Source organism: Coffea eugenioides, chromosome 7 (assembly GCF_003713205.1).
Source record: "Coffea eugenioides isolate CCC68of chromosome 7, Ceug_1.0, whole genome shotgun sequence".
NCBI lineage: Eukaryota > Viridiplantae > Streptophyta > Magnoliopsida > Gentianales > Rubiaceae > Coffea > Coffea eugenioides.
The window spans coordinates 15,089,808-15,106,873 of record NC_040041.1 but is presented as its reverse complement, the minus strand read 5'-3'; positions in this window follow the sequence as shown (position 1 = coordinate 15,106,873).

Genomic DNA, 17,066 nt, shown 5'->3' with positions numbered 1-17,066 from the left:
ATTCAAAGATTCTTGTCCAATCTGAATGGATTATGTGGTTATCCAAAGCATCTTGTAAGTCATTTTAATTGGTTGCTGTTTTGTTAAGTAAACGGGTTGACAGGGTAATTCTTTTGTGCTTGACCATAAGAGTTTCCACCATATATAGGAAATTTTTAGTTTGAGTCAAAATCATAACAACTTCATTTCTAAAAAATAAACTCTTCATAGTGACTATGGCCAAGTGTTATCAAACTAAGAATTAATGACACTTTGGCTCCTAGAAGTAATTCCACTTTGCCCTCTAAACCTGAAGAATATACACTTGCCCCCTACATTTCTAGCGGAAAGCACAATTCCAAGTTCCTGCCAACTGGAAAAAGCAAAATGTAAATATTTGCTTTATAGAGGGTTTCTTGTTAATTTATGTACTTTTCTAGGATAATCTGGTCATTTCACGATATTCTCTTTAGTTGCATGATTTGAAAGCATCTCCGACTTGAAACCATCAACGCCAAATAACTGTTCTTGGGTTGAATGGGCTAAACTGAAAGTGCCCTTGCTAGTAAGAACATTTCATGTAATTACCCTTAATGGAAATTAATAAATGTAATAATAATATTAAAAGGGTCCTTATGCTCTATGCACTCGTTGTAGGATAGGTTTATTACAATTTATCCCCTTAAGATATATTTTGTTTCTCTGTGAGAACCCAGAAAAAAAATTAAAATTAAAAAAATATTATTTTATTCCTGTACACCCGATTTCTTTTATTTTCTTTATTATATTACTTTTATCAACATTTTATCAGTAAATATAATTTTAAATCATTTTTCTAGTCTAAGGTAGTTCGTGAGAAATTAGGAATGTATTTTGGACGTGGGACCCGCTAGTGCATTAAGTGAGAGAAATTCGGCCAATTAGGTTAAAGTTTTGCGTTAAGGGATTTTATTACTAGGTATTAGAAGATAGTTGGAGGTTACCTAGATGGATTAACCATGAGGGGACAATAAATGACTTCTAGCAACAACAAGGTGCCAAGTGTCCAATTGTGGTTGGATTAGACTTGCCTAACTTTTGGCCTAACTTTCCCTAACTTTACTAAAAGGCTAATGTTGACCAAATCATCTTCATTTCAGTCTTGCCTTGGCCGAACCTCTCTAGCCAACAAAGGAAAGAAATCTTCAACCTTCCATCTTCTAATCTTTGCTCAAATCTTGAAAACTAGCCGATTGTTTCTTGAATTCGTCCACAAAATCAACTTCCCAAGGGTGTTTGAAGAGCTTGGTGGTGTTGTTTTGGAAGGAAACCTCCTAAGCTACAATCTTTCTTGAAGAACTAAGGTATCTTGCTTGGAACTCATCTTTTGTTTCTAATTTTGGCCAATTGGTGCCTTATAGTAGCTATATACGTGATTTTTCGGAAGATTTGGTGGATTGGAGTGAAGCTAGCTAATTTTCTGATTTTTGTGGGAATTTTCTGTTTTCCTATGATTGAGATGATTGAGCTGGAATTGATGGTTCTAAATGGCATTATATAGCTCTCTTGTGCGTTAATTGTGGTTAATTGCGAAAAAATTTCCGCTTGTGCGGAAAATTTCAGATTTAGGGTTACTAATTGGGGGTTTTCTATGGTTGATAGTTGAGCTTCTAATTGGCTATAATTGAGGGGTATTATGACCCCAATGAAGTATATTGAATGGCTTATGAATTGTTTGGGTGCTTGTGGTTGTGTTGGATAGCTTTTAATGGTTGTCTTGTAGGTTGGAAAAGCTGAAATTTTAGGGGAAATGCTGTCCAAGTGTCTAGGGTATCGGATTCTTATGAGTTGGGTTGAGATTTGATAGAAATGAATAATCTTAGGGTTTATTTCTACTTTTAACCCTAAATGTTATGTATTTTTCATTTCCAAGCTATATTTGGGTCTTGCCTTAATAGTTCCTAGAAAAAGGTATTCGACTTGTGTTTGAGTTTTCATTGCACTTTCTTGATTGTTATAGGGCGTGCCGGTGATCCGAGACTCACGTCGGGCGAAAACTTGTGAACCTTCTTTGTTGAACTTGGTGAGTGTACTACTCACATGTTTGTTATTCCGTGGCTTTCTTGTACTTGAATTCTGTGATTTGGACTAGTTGAGATGATTGTTTGAGCTAGGTGAGGCGAGGGTGTACTTTACCACTCTCGTACTCTCTGGCCTTCTTGACTGGTTATTATATTAGGCTTACTTGACTGTGCTTGTATCACTTGAATACTCTTGACTGTACTTGATTTGGTGTCGATTGGATACCAATCTTTACTGTTCACTCTGAGCTCTACCTCATTGGAAGTCAATGGACTCGAGCCAATAAGGACTTGGTCGGGGACATTTGACAAGCCATGGGGACTGTATTTGGGAATCTTTGGGTATGAGACCCTTGATTCCGGTATACTCGAGTAATACCAACTCTGTACTGTTTGGTGTTCGGGCCCGGTAAGGGGAAAGTGAGGTGGACGGATAATTGGAGTAAAGAGGAGTCTACGGTCATGATTACCTGGTATACATTGACGGAGAGTCAATGAGATGAGATCAAGCATGACAAAAGAGGAAAAGGGCTCTTGAGAGCCATCCGTATCCTTTTATTCCTTATACTTGGGTGTTGTTGTTTTTGCTTCCTTGACGTGCGTATTTGGACTGAATATTCTTGTGTTTATGTGATCCTGGTATATTTTCGTGATGGTACCTCATTGGGCGAAAGCTCACTCCGTGAATTTTGTTTTCCTTACAGGGATTTACCTTTTGGACTTTTGATTTTGAAGAATGAGTTGAGTAGAGCTAGTTGAGAGATTTTGTATAGCTCCTCAATAGTTGGAAACTTAATTGTACTAGGATTTAAATGCTTCCTTTTGGCTTGTAACCACATGAATGTGGTTTGTAACAGTGTGTGTGTACTCATGTTCAATGTATTATATTTGGCTTGTATATATTCCTTTCAGGGATTGAAAAAAGTTACTTGTATTCGATTGGGTCCTGGCGGATTGTGACGTGGTAGTCACTATTCACTTTACGTTTTAACTTTTATTTTTCCATTTCTTGATTGTTGGCTTGGTTGAGCGCGCTAGTAGATTCCCGAACGACTTGAGTTACTGTTACCGTTTTAGTAGTCCTGGCGAGAGTTGGTCAGGCAGTCCGCTAACCCCTTTGGTACGCCTTAGGGGAAGGTGGGGCTATCACATTCTCACTTTACCTGTTGACATTTATTTTGTGTTACTCAACCTTCTGAGAGACAAAAACACTCATCTACTATGTTGATTTTTTTGTCTCTATCCTCTTCTCTATCCCAAATTAGTTCTTTTTTTAAAAAAAAAAATCTTATATATTACAAACTTTGTAAAAAGGATTTGTCTAACAAAAAAAATAGGCCATCCATTGTCTAATTCACAAAATTAAAGAAACTATTTTTTTTTACAAATTGATTTCATCTATTCTCCAATTTAAGAAATTAACAAAAAATTATACTTCTATTTTCTAATTATTGGATTCAAATTCAATTTTTATTTTTACAATAGCACATTCACATAACAAGTATTATACATTTTTATTGTTTTTCCTTTAATGATTTTTTAGCTTATTAGGATCTTTCGTTTATTTTTTTTAACTATTAAATTTTTAGTGTATTATGTAATATTTATACTTCTAAATGTGATTGCTGTGGTAATGCGGTGGAATCCTTGAATCATATTTTCTTACATGGCAGGTTAGCAAGTGCTACTTGGCAGCATTTCTTTCTGGCTTGCGGAATTCAGTGGCGTTCATTCTCATGTGTTTCTTCACTGCTAGTGGTGTGGTTTCAATCTTCTAGCAATGGCCGATTGGATCATGTTCGGTGTGTAATACCGGTAGTGGTGTTATGGTTTCTATGGCGTAGTAGAAATGATGCTCGGTTTGGAAATCTTCACCCTGTCCATTCCAAAGTTATCTTCGAAGCCAATGGGTGGTTGGTTGCTAAGGGGGCGGCTTGTATGTTAAACAAAGTGCAGTTGGAGGGGGATATGGATACGTATTTTGCACGGTTTTTTCGGGTCAAGCCAGCCAAATCATTCTGTCTGAAGGCTATATCATGGATGAAGCCGCCTAGAGGGACGTTCAAACTCAACACAGATGCAAGTGTGATCAATGGTTTAGCTAAAGGTGGTGGGGTGGTACGTGATTCTGAAGGGAAGATGATTGGTGCTTTTTATAAGGAATTTGGGGAATATGAAGTGGTATATGCGGAGGGCTTAGCATTGTGTTCTGGGCTGCAGTGGTGTATGGGGGCAGGGTTGTCAGATATTTTGGTAGAGGTGGATTCCTTAGTGTTGGTAAGGTTGGTCCAGAATCGATCGGTTGGTAAGTGGCCGTTGTGTAGCGTCTTAAGTCAACTTCGCTTGTTACTGGGCAAGGTGAAGGGGTCTATTACACATATTCATCGTGAGGCGAATGCCGTGGCAGACAGCTTAGCAGCGTTATCTCGGGAGAGTCCATATGTTACTTTTCAATCTGTTCAGCAGCTTCCAAGTAGAGTTCGGTCGCTGATTAATTTGGATGCGATAGGTTTTCCATACATTCGCAGGTTTCCTGTGTAGGTATAGCTCCTAGTTATCCGGCATGTATTGAAGGTTGGGAATTTTTCCACCTTCTTGGGTTTATCCGTTGTTATTAATAAAATATCGGGGGTTTCCCCCTTTATATAAAAAAAAAAGAAAAAAAAAGTAATATTTATACTAATTTCATGTGAAACTTTACCGCCACCAATTAGGAGTCAAAAACAAACCACATATTAAAATTCAATGTTTAAAGGAAGTAGAAAATTTGAAAATAAAAACTTAGCATATAGAGGGGTATTTTTGTCTCTTAGGGGGTTAAGCAATAAAAAGTAAAGGTTAAGGGATACAATGAGAATCAGAATATACCCTAAGGAGATAAATTGTATTAACCCTTATAAAATAAAAAGTGGACTCTATAGGATTTTTTTTTTCTGTAAAAAATGTGCATCTTTTGCCAAAAATGGTATATCCATTATAGATTAGCTCCACTTTGCAACCTCGAACTTGCATCATTTTCCCACTTTGCATCCTAAACTCTCAATTTTATATACTTTGCATTCTAAACTCCTAAGTTTGTTCCATTCAAATTAAATTAATGACAACTTTAGCAAAATTAATAGCATAAAGGACCTAATAAATCAATAACAATGTGCTAAAAATAGTCAAAAGGTACCAAGATATTGTAGCAAAGATAAAATAATATATTATCATTAATTTGTACTATCTTTTTATCTCATTAATTTTGCTAACACTATTTGTAATTGAAGCCATATATCAATAACAATATGCTGAAAATTTGTTTATTGTGCAATTAAAGATCGTTAACTTGAAAATTATATACACAAGATATTAAAAACAAGAAAAATACATGGAATTCATGCAACACTACTAATTTGAAAAGATAGATTTGACAATTAGAAGATTATTTCAAAAAATGAGCTTGTTTTCTAATATGAAATGATTAGATTAACTTGCAAAAAGAAGCTCTTTTCTACACGTCAATTTACATACATATGGTAATTTGAGACAACAAAATTGTGTCAAGTTGAATACACACACATACTTATATTAGACATGTGTCTCTTTATTTCAATTTTATGTAATTTGAATTTTTCTTATGAAAATTAAACTTCAGTGGCTCACTAAATAAGGCACTCGATATTATAGAGTTCAAATATTAAGTTTTCAGAAAAGTAGAATTAAATCAAGAAAGTTTATAAATGCAAAGGAGAAAAGTAACTGTTAGTGTATGTATTTATATAACAAATTCAAGTTAGGTATGAATTATATATACTAATGAATATAAAGATTGCACCGGTTAAAAAAAAACCATATATACAAAGAGGAAGTTCAGTTTGGATTAATTGCACTTTGCACCCCTCAACTATTCCGGCATTGCACTTTGCGCCTCAAATTTTTAATTCTAGCAACTAACTATCATCAACTTTTTATTTTGGGTGAAATATACTTTACCCCCTTGTGGTTTCCTGCTAAACCACATAATCCTTTATGATTTTAAAAGCTATACATAACCCCCTTGTGGATTGGGTTGAAGTGTCAAATAGACAAAAATCATCCATCATCACAATTCCTGGCTAATATGTACCATATATGTGATTGTACTGTTGGTAACAATAAGAAATATTTCCACATTACCCCTGACTACTTTCACGCACCTAAGAAAGCCTCAAATCTCTACTCCAACTCTCTTTCTATGAAATGAAATTATTTCACCTCACTTTCTATTGAATTTTGATAGAGGCACTCCATTTATTCAAGAAACCAAACCCAGATTTAGAAAGAAGGAGATCTGGAGGTAAGCTATAATTTCAAGATGCAGTCTTTTCTTTTTTCCTGAAATATGCTCGATTGGTTTATTAAAAGAAATTTTCAATAAACTCTAGATGCCATGCTCAAGCAATGCTGGTGGAAGCACTCAAGACCTAAGGTACCAATACCAGTATTGTGTGCATACGGAAGAAAAGCAGTGGTAAAGATTGTTGAATCCGAAAAACCTTTGAAGGGAAGGTTGTATTTTTTTTGTGCGACAAAAAACTAGTGAATTTTTTTCATGGTGCAATCCAACAAGGAGAGCAAGACCAAATTACACCAGTGATTTTAATGTTATAAGCAGAGAAATTTTTAGTGGGGAATCAAGTATTGATGGTTCAGATTTGGAAAGCTTGCGTGTGGATAATTTTTTATATTTGAGAAAAATGAAAAGCATTGAAAAAACCTTAGGAGTCATGAAGATTTGTATGGTTGCTTGTTTTGCTATTTCTGTGTTATCATTCCTTGTTTTAATGTTCAAGTGAAAAATATGAGATGATTTATGGCTATGAAAATGCTGTAACTCTAAACCAATTGTCTTCAGATGAATTACTTTGTTGTCTTTAATGAATGAATGCTTGAAATAAAAATATTGTGCTATCATTCCCTTTTTTTTATGTCCTAGTGAAACATATCAGATGAATTATGGCTATGAAAATGCTGTAACTCTGGACCCATTGAGTTTGTTTGGATAGAGAGAATTTGGTTTGCTTAATTTATTCTCACAAATCCCAATCACCTTTTTATTTTCCCAATCACCTTTTTATCTCACATACATCACATCACAAAAAGTGCTACAGTAAATATCTCAAATAAATCATCCAAATAAACTCTTATCCAAACAAACTCATTGTCTTCAAATGAATTACTTTTTTATCTTCAATGAATGAATGAACCTATTTTGATACTCAATTGATGTAAATGGTCAAACAAGATTTTCATATGGCATGAAGTACCAAAGTAAATTCTAGTGCATAATATAATACAGAATTTTGAGAAAGTGACACACATCAAATTTTACAAAAAAAATGCCTAGAAGTCATAACTTGAACTTTGAATTCATGTGACAAACCAAAAGTGGTCCAGAAGTTCACTAAAATCTAGTAATACATCAATCAGTTTTTACAAAACAAAATAAGGTACATAGATAAGTTTCTACTCAAAAAGTTCAGCAACCACTAAGATATAACTTGCAATACCTGTTTCATTGACAACATCATTAGTTACATTTCCAACATCACCAGTTCTACCTGATGCCTATTTTAATAGTAACAAATTAATTAGAGATTTAGAAAAAAAAAATAGAAAAGAGATAGTTACACTGATTAAAAACTAACAAAAACTATAATTTACCTTATAAAACCTAGTTTTGGGATGGATTGGGAATTTACAACTCCTAGAATTATGTCAAGGCCTAAAACACTTCTTACAATGTACAACAAGTCTTTTTTTTTTTTTTTTTGTAGATGTAGTGCCTTTAGCTTAATCAGATTCTCTTCTTCTTACTTTTTTAGGCCTTCCAGGTTATTTTCTAATCTAAGGAGGCTGTACCTATTTAGCTCCTTTTGAATCCCAATACTCTTCAGAGTGCATTGGAGCTATAGTGTAGCTGTAGGTCCTCAAACACATTCCTTTGGTATAACAAGGATCAACATACTGTTCAAGTTCAGATTCATCCCTTTAAATGGAAGCAATAGAATATGGGCATGGAATCCCAATTAGTTGCCATAATCCACATATGCATGTTCTACGACTTATATCAATAACATATCCTCTTATCCCACGGTCTACTTCATATTCAGCATTTCAAGAGTAATGAACTATGCAGTACCTACTATTGAGCTTGTTCTTCTCAAGTCGTTCTTGTATGTTTTGATAGAGGTTCCCTTGATACTTTTTCATGCCTTCCCCTTTTCACATTTAGCCTATACATTAGTTTTCTTTTTATCGACTCAAACATGGAGATAATTGTAAAATCTCTTGCTGGTAATATGTAGGAATTTAATGATTCATTCAAATTATTAACAAGAATATCACTTTTGCATGAGAAGCTGAAGTGTGATCTAGACCACAAATGTGCAGGAATCTTACTTAACCAACTAGCTCCATTAATAGCATTTCCCATCTTTGGATCAGCTCTTTCCAATTTAGCCATCACAGTCCTAAAATCATGAATGTTCCCGGTGGAAGCTACTGCCTAAAAGTACTGCTTCAATTCCTTGCCCTTGAACTTCTGTTTGAAGTTTTGGTGTATATGTCGAATGCATTACCTATGCTCTAATTCAAAAAACACATCATCAATTGCAGTCACTTACCCTTTTTGCCTATTAGATATAAATGTCCATGGAGCTTCATTTTCAACACCAAATTCAGTTTTCAACTCCATCAAAAATCATTTCCATGAGTCATACCTCTTAGTTTCTACTATAGCAATTGCAACGAAAAACATGTTATCATTACCATCCCTACTTGTAGCTATCAAAAGCTATCTACCAAATAAGCGTTTTAAAAAGTAACCATTTAATCCAATTATTGATCGACAACCAGTTAGAAACTCATTCTTCATTGCACTTAAACTCTCGCACATTCTTTCAAATGTCCTAAACCCATTCTCAAATAGTCTAGCCACTTGCAATATAATATGGCTACTAGAATTCCGAATCAACTATGTTGCAATATAATCTCTGATGATATGTCTCATATCATTCCCTTGTAATGCCTCTCTTGTCAACCTTCTAGCTTTATAAGTCAATCTATTGGTTATATTGACCATAATTTCTCTCTTCACAGTTTTGACAAATCCTTCAATAGATGAATTTGGTTCATCTCTGAACTTGTCTAGATATTGTTTACTCAAATATCTTGCATTTGCATGATGGTTGTTGTATTCTCTTCTACACATATGCACTCCCTGTATTGATTTGTTCTGGAAAGTGCTTTCTTTTTTAATTGGACTTGTTTGTATGTTTTAGGAACAACCAGTTTACACATGGTTATAACTTTCGCTCTTTCATTTTTCTTATACTTGATTTTGTAGCCTTCCCTGACATTCTGTTTCATAAATGCTTCTCTAAAGGCCCATAAGTTCTTGAATTTATCCTGAACTTTCAATTCAAAATTAGGTTTTCTTAACTCAACTTCTGTGTTAAAATCTCGGCAGCCATTATCTTTCCCATTTCTGTCATCATCTCCTTACATATTGTCAAGCAGTTCTTCATCATCAATAACAAATTCATTGTAGTCTTCTTTAGTTTTAGAACTTTCCATTTTTTCAAAAGTGTTACGATCAACTATGGGTAGTGGCAGATCCTCTCATTATATGTATGATTTGCTTTTATTGGTTCGTCAGTTGTGCCTTTTGGCTGCTGTTGCTTTTCTGCTTCATTGGCTTTGCTATGTTTGCAAAAATATCCTCATCTTTTGGTTCTTCTAATCCCTCTTTCTACCACTCAGGTTTTTCTAAACGGTCAAATTTGGCATCACTATTATCATCTTCAACTACAGGTTATTCTTTAGTTTCATCTTGCTTCTGTATAGCTTTTTTGTCTTTTTTTTCTTTGCTGATTTTATGATTGTTTTGCTATGTTTTTTGTTTCCAGCTTCTTTGGTTGATCTTCTCACTAATTTCTTGACTATTTATTTTACCTTTTAGTTTGCTAACTTTTTTGGTGTAATTTTCTCAAATGTGATATTTTATGGCTCACTATCTTCTCCCATGTTCATATTTAATAGCTTGTTTCTATTAGGGCAAAGAGTCTCAGTAGCCCTCAAACTAAGCCAGATAAACTTTTGGCCCATAAACAATTAAAAGTAAACTTTTGGCCCCCAATCTATTTAAAGTACAAAGTATTAAACCTTCTGTCAAATTCAGCAGTTAATACCGACGGAATCTACGACCATGTGAGAAGCAAGCTGAAATACGAAGGGCATTTTTGTCCACAAAAAGTTGTCTTCCACTTGGTAAAATAGAGCGAAAAATGATTTTGACCAAATGGTTTACTTTCTCCACTATCTCTCCCTCTGTTTGCCATTGACGATTCTTGCTGCAACTTTCCGACTACGAGCACTACTACCAGCACCGTGGAAGTAGACATTGATGCGAAATGGAGTGGCAAATAAGGAAGTCAGACGTGTACTTTGATCCATTTCTTGTTTACGGTAAGTGGTCTTACCCTATTTTTGTTCAATTTTCGTTTTAGTAGTGATGGTTTGTATATGAAAGCGCCAAAGTGTTGTCAATAACATTTAAAAAGAGGGTATTAGTCAAATTTTCAGTTTGTTGGGAAGATTGGTGGTCCTATACGTTGGTATCTTTTATTGTAGAAATTTATATTCACCTCAGTGGTCCTACATTATTTTTTTGTTTTTCCTATTGACCATGTCCGACAAAAAGGGGCTACTAAAATAGTAGTTTATTGGCATAATACAACTGTTTTGACTCATAATTTGTGAGATAATTTATTCTTCCTATTTTAAGTATTGTGTTTACCTGAGGCTAAAATTATTGTTGCAGAGGCTGATTCTGAATGGTTTACTATACGTTTGCATCATAGGGGGAGAATTAATTGGGGACAATATGTGGGGTATGTTGATGGAGATGTAGATGATATAGATCTTTGCGACGCCGAGAGAATGTCCATTCTTGAATTGAATAAGATGGTAGAAAAATTGGGACATCGTAACGCTGCTATACTGTATTACTATGTTGAACCAAACAAAGATCTATCCAATGGTTTAAGAGAGTTATGCACTGATGAGAATGTTAACAAATTTTCAGAATGGGCTTACAAGTTTAAGGTGATGGAGGTATTTTGTAACCACCTGACACCTGAAGAAATTGAAAAATTTAGGTCTCTTTTGATTGTTAAACAAGTAGAAAAAAAATGTTGTGGTGTTATGATTGAGGAGTTGGATGAGCAGGGAAGAATAATAGGGGAACCATATTCTGAAAAAGGTTTTAGATTGGGTCTATTGTTTGAGGAAAATACTGGTACAAAAGACAATCAAAATATGTTACAGAACTCAGGTTTACAGCAGATTCTAATTGGGTCATCAGAACAGCCTCATAGTGCTGTACATGGGCAGAGCATCCAGTAGCTTGCTAGTGAACTAGATCCAGAAGGGAGAGCTACTACCTTTGCTTCAATAGACCAGTATCAAAGCACATTTGAACGAGGTGCTGCCTCTGCTTCTACTATCCAGCATAAGCAAGCTAGTGAACTAGATTCAGAACGAGGTGCTGCCTCTGATTTAACAGACTAGCAACAAGGCACATTCGAAGCTTCTACTATCCAGCAACCTATTGGCCATCATAGCAGTGAACAACCTATTGAAGAGGAAGGAGTTATAGAAGATGTTGAAGAATCAGAATCAGAGTATGACTCTGACAGTAGCACTGGTGACTACTGCGACGATGAGGCACTACTGGATGGTTTGTTGTTTGAGACAACAGGGGGTGAAACTTCAGAGCAGCAGTTTGATGAGCCACAGACACATTCACTGCAACCTGATTCACAACAGAATGATGAAGCAACAGGCACATTCTCTTCACAACAGCATGATGCACAGCAGCCACAATAGAAAAAAAAAATAGGTCAGGAGAAGGAAAAATGTACAAGTACAGTAGCAACAAACTGAAAATAAACCAGAAGTTTCTGATACATTGGCTGAAGATGTAATCCCAGACCACCTTAGCAATGATTGTGGCTCATCAGAAGAAGAAGATGGTGACCAATTTCAAAGGAGGTACAAAGATTTTTGTATGGAGAAATTTAAGACCATATTTGAGTTGAGTATGAAATTTGGTTTAAGAGCCCAATTTAAGGCAGCTATTCAAGAATATAATATCAAGATGGGGAGGCCAGTATACACAAAGAGAACTGAGAGTAAAAGGGTGAGAGCCAAGTGCAAGGTCCCATGCCAATGATTTGTGTTTGTCTCAATTGAAAAAACACTTGAAAGTACTGATTTGGTAGTTAAAAGCATGAATGATAAGCATGAAAATTACAATCACGCCTGGAAAAATAAAAACCTGAAGGCTAAGTGGTTGTCTGACAGGTACATGGAGAGAATTAGGTCGAACTCTCGAATCCCAGTTAGAGAGATCCGGCAAACTGTGAATGAGGAGTACCAAGCTCAAATTTTCAGATGGATAGCAGCCAAGGCAAGGAAATTGGCACTTGAAATAAGAGAATTTGATAGTATTGTGCTGAGATAAAAAGACAAATGAGGGCAGCACAATGGAGGTGATATTTACTCCATTTAGAGGGACTGGGAGCAATCAAAAATTTATGAGACTCTACTGCTGTTTAGGGCTATTGAAAAAAGGATTTAAGGATGATTTGAGGCCAATAATAGCATTCGATGGGTGCCATTTGAAGGGGACTTATAGAGGGCAGTTATTGACTGCCATTACAGCTGACCCTAATAATGGGTGGTGGCCTATTGCCTGGCCAGTTGTGGAAAGAGAAGCTACAGAGCAGTGGGCGTGGTTCTTGAAATACCTCAGTGATGAATTGGAAATTGAAAATCAATTTCATTATACCTTTATTTCTGACCTACAAAAGGTATATACATATACACTTTGCAATAATGTGGACATGTGTATGTATGTATATATATATACATAGTAACCTCCACTGATATTTTGTTTCTTCCTTTACAGGGGTTGGATAGAGCATTAGCTGAAGTTCTTCCAAACTGTGAGTATAGGTATTGTGTCCACCACATGTATCGAAATTTCAAGAAGAAACATCCAGGTTTGCCTCTTAAGGATAGGCTGTGGAACATTGCCAACAGCACAACAGAGGAACTCTACGATAAAGCAATGGCAGAACTCAAAGATTTTGATAACGAGGCATATCAGTGGGTAAGAAATGCTCCAACTCCTCGGCATTGGTACAAGGCCTTCTTTCCGACTCACACAAAGAGTGACGTGCTGGTCAATAACTTGTGTGAGTCTTTTAATGCACATATTCTTGAGGCTAGAGACCAGCCAATTATAACAATGTTGGAAATGATCAGGGAGTACCTTATGGATAGGATCTAGAAGAGAAAATCAGCAATGAAAAGATATGATAGTCCAACTGGACCTCTAATCAACGAAATTATTGAAAATAGGGTAAAAATTGCAAGTCAGTGGATGCCTATTTGGAATGCACTACATGGCTACCAGGTGAAAGGACCAAGAGAGGTTCAATTTACCGTAGATATGGAGAAAAGGAATTGCAGTTGCAGGTTATGGGAGGTTAGTGGCATTCCATGTTATCACGCTATTGCTGCCATTCTTTTAAGGAATGAAGACCCACGACAGTACTTGAATGTTTGTTATAGTAGGGGGTTATTCTTGAAGGTTTATGAAAATTTGTTACAACTAATTAGTGGTGAGGATCATTAGCCCCCATCAATAATGCCTGAATTGGAGCCCCCGATATCAGTAACTCAACCGAAAGGCCTAGAAAAGCTAGGAGAAGAGACATAACTGGAGGAAAAAAATCACGGTAGAAAACTAAGAAGAAGGATCATCATTCATTGTCGAAAATATGGGGAGGCTGGTCATAATGCAGCAACATGCAAGCAGCCAACCAATGAATAAGGGCAGCAAGAAACTTCAACTAAACCTGTAAGGCAGCAATCAAGTGCAAGAAGGAGGAGACAAACAGTAAGTACAACCAACAACGCTTACTTTTAATTTTTCCTGTTTAGCAGCTAACATGATTCATGAAACTTTACAGGTTGTGCAGTCAGAAATACCACAGCAACAGCAGGTTGATGAAACTGCGCATGAGCAGCCACAACAATAACAAGGCCAGCAACAGCAACAAACAAGGCCAGCAAAAAGGCCAACAACAAAATCGCATGAGCAGCCACAAGGCCAGCAACAACCACATGAAGTCCATGATCATGAACCTAGGTACCACCAACCACAACAACAGCAACAAACATCTACCCCAAGCCCGAGTGAAAGGACTTGTCCACCAACCCGTAGCGCCTTATGGATATGATCTAGAAGAGAAAATCAGCAATGAAAAGATATGATAGTCCAACTGGACCTCTAATCAACGAAATTATTGAAAATAGGGTAAAAATTGCAAGTCAATGGATGCCTATTTGGAATGCACTACATGGCTACCAGGTGAAAGGACCAAGAGAGGTTCAATTTACCGTAGATATGGAGAAAAGGAATTGCAGTTGCAGGTTATGGGAGGTTAGTGGCATTCCATGTTATCACGCTATTGCTGCCATTCTTTTAAGGAATGAAGACCCACGACAGTACTTGAATGTTTGTTATAGTAGGGGGTTATTCTTGAAGGTTTATGAAAATTTGTTACAACTAATTAGTGGTGAGGATCATTAGCCCCCATCAACAATGCCTGAATTGGAGCCCCCGATATCAGTAACTCAACCGAAAGGCCTAGAAAAGCTAGGAGAAGAGACATAACTGGAGGAAAAAAATCACGGTAGAAAACTAAGAAGAAAGATCATCATTCATTGTCGAAAATGTGGGGAGGCTGGTCATAATGCAGCAACATGTAAGCAGCCAACCAATGAATAAGGGCAGCAAGAAACTTCAACTAAACCTGTAAGGCAGCAATCAAGTGCAAGAAGGAGGAGACAAACAGTAAGTACAACCAACAACGTTTACTTTTAATTTTCCCTGTTTAGCAGCTAACATGATTCATGAAACTTTGCAGGTTGTGCAGTCAGAAATACCACAGCAACAGCAGGTTGATGAAATTGCGCATGAGCAGCCACAACAATAACAAGGCCAGCAACAGCAACAAACAAGGCCAGCAAAAATGCCAACAACAAAATCGCATGAGCAGCCACAAGGCCAGCAACAACCACATGAAGTCCATGATCATGAACCTAGGTACCACTAACCACAACAACAGCAACAAACATCTATCCCAAGCCCGAGTGAAAGGACTTGTCCACCAACCCATAGCAGGAAAACTTCAACTAGGAAACCACTCACTGATGCAGAAAAAGGAGCCATAAATACTAACTATGCATATTTGGGTAAGGAGCCACCGTACACAGTTGGTTTTTGGAGAGGAAAGTGGAGTGGAAGAGGTAGAGGGAGAGGAAGACAAGTCACAAAAGACAAGGGACGGGGACAAGCTAATTAAAGAGAGGCAACAGTTAAGAGCTGATTGACGAGGGACCACATCACATTTTTTGCCAACTATTTTTTGTCTTATAATCTCCAATCTCATTGGATGTTAGTGGATAAATTCCAATCAACTTTTGTTAGTGCTGATTATGTTTTGTATTCTGGCTATATTTTTGTAGACCATTGACAGCAGTATTGGTTATGTAGGGTCAGTATAATATAATGGTCTTTATATTTGGTTACCCCACTTTTGCAAATTTTCATGTCTTTGTCTAGTTAGTATATCTAGTTAATGGAATGTACTAGGTCATCATATTGAGGGCCACTGGGACTCAATTGAGCTTCACTGTGTCATTCCTTTCAAGCTGTGCAGTTGTACTTCAACAAACGAGTGAAACAACAAAGCCTTGCAAATATAGTCTGATTTTTTTTCCAACAAAGCATGTTTGATTTTTCATTCAACAAATCAAAACTTAGATTTCATTGCACATCTACCGATACAGTCATTACAGAGTACAGAAACGATAACATGCCCCACTTCATTCATCTTCATACTGCTCCTTCTATTTGCCTAAAAATTGTGAGATTTTCATTTTTTTTGCCCTAACTAACTAAGATTGTAGTTGTAAGCATCCATGTTAACAAAAACAATCTCACCAGACACTTGTTCACCCACTTTTTGCTACGGATTTCTTTTTCTAGTTCTTTCACTTTGATCTTCAACTCTGCGACTTTCCTTTCTTGTCTTCTTACTTCTTCTTCATACGCATCTCTTTGTTGTTCAGCTACATTAATTCTTTTCAGAAACCCAGGTATGATCTCTGTTGACCGGCTGCACATCTCCTTGTCAATCCACTACCAAAATCTGCAACCACCATCCGCGCATACTACAAATCTCCACCTAGGATTTCTTAAGGTCCACGAAGTTATGACCCTCGACATTTTCTCACACCTGCACAATGGGAAAGGCGGATTGTTGGTTTCTTGCATGCTTCCAGTTCAGCAACTTCTTTGGCTGCAATAGAGTTTTTCTTTGTTCAAGTTCAGGAAGAAGTCCCATTTTATCGAGTGGAAGACAGCTCGTTGCGGACAAAAATGCTCTTTGTATTTCGGCGTACTTCTCACGTGGTCGTAGATTCCGTAGGTATTAACTGCTGAATTTGATAGAAGGTCTAACATTTTGTACATTGAATAGATCGAGGGCCAAAATTTTACTTTTAATTGTTTGGGGGTCAAAACTTCATCCGGCTAATAGTTTGAGGGCCACTGGGACTTTTTGCCCTTTCTATTATCATTGTGATAACTCACAAGATGTGGGGCATCAACAGTGACACTTTTAATAGGATTTTTCCTCCAGAGGATACAATTTGACTAGGTACTTCATCATGTAATTCAACATATATATATCAACAATATCTATGTTTTCATGCACAATTGACATTAAATTTACATCTTTATCTCATTTGATTTCAACTGCTCCAACATCCAAGCCACATACTAGTACTTCAAAATATAGGTTCACATTTGAAATATCACCATACCTAGCATACATATTACACAACATATCCCTAGACAATTTC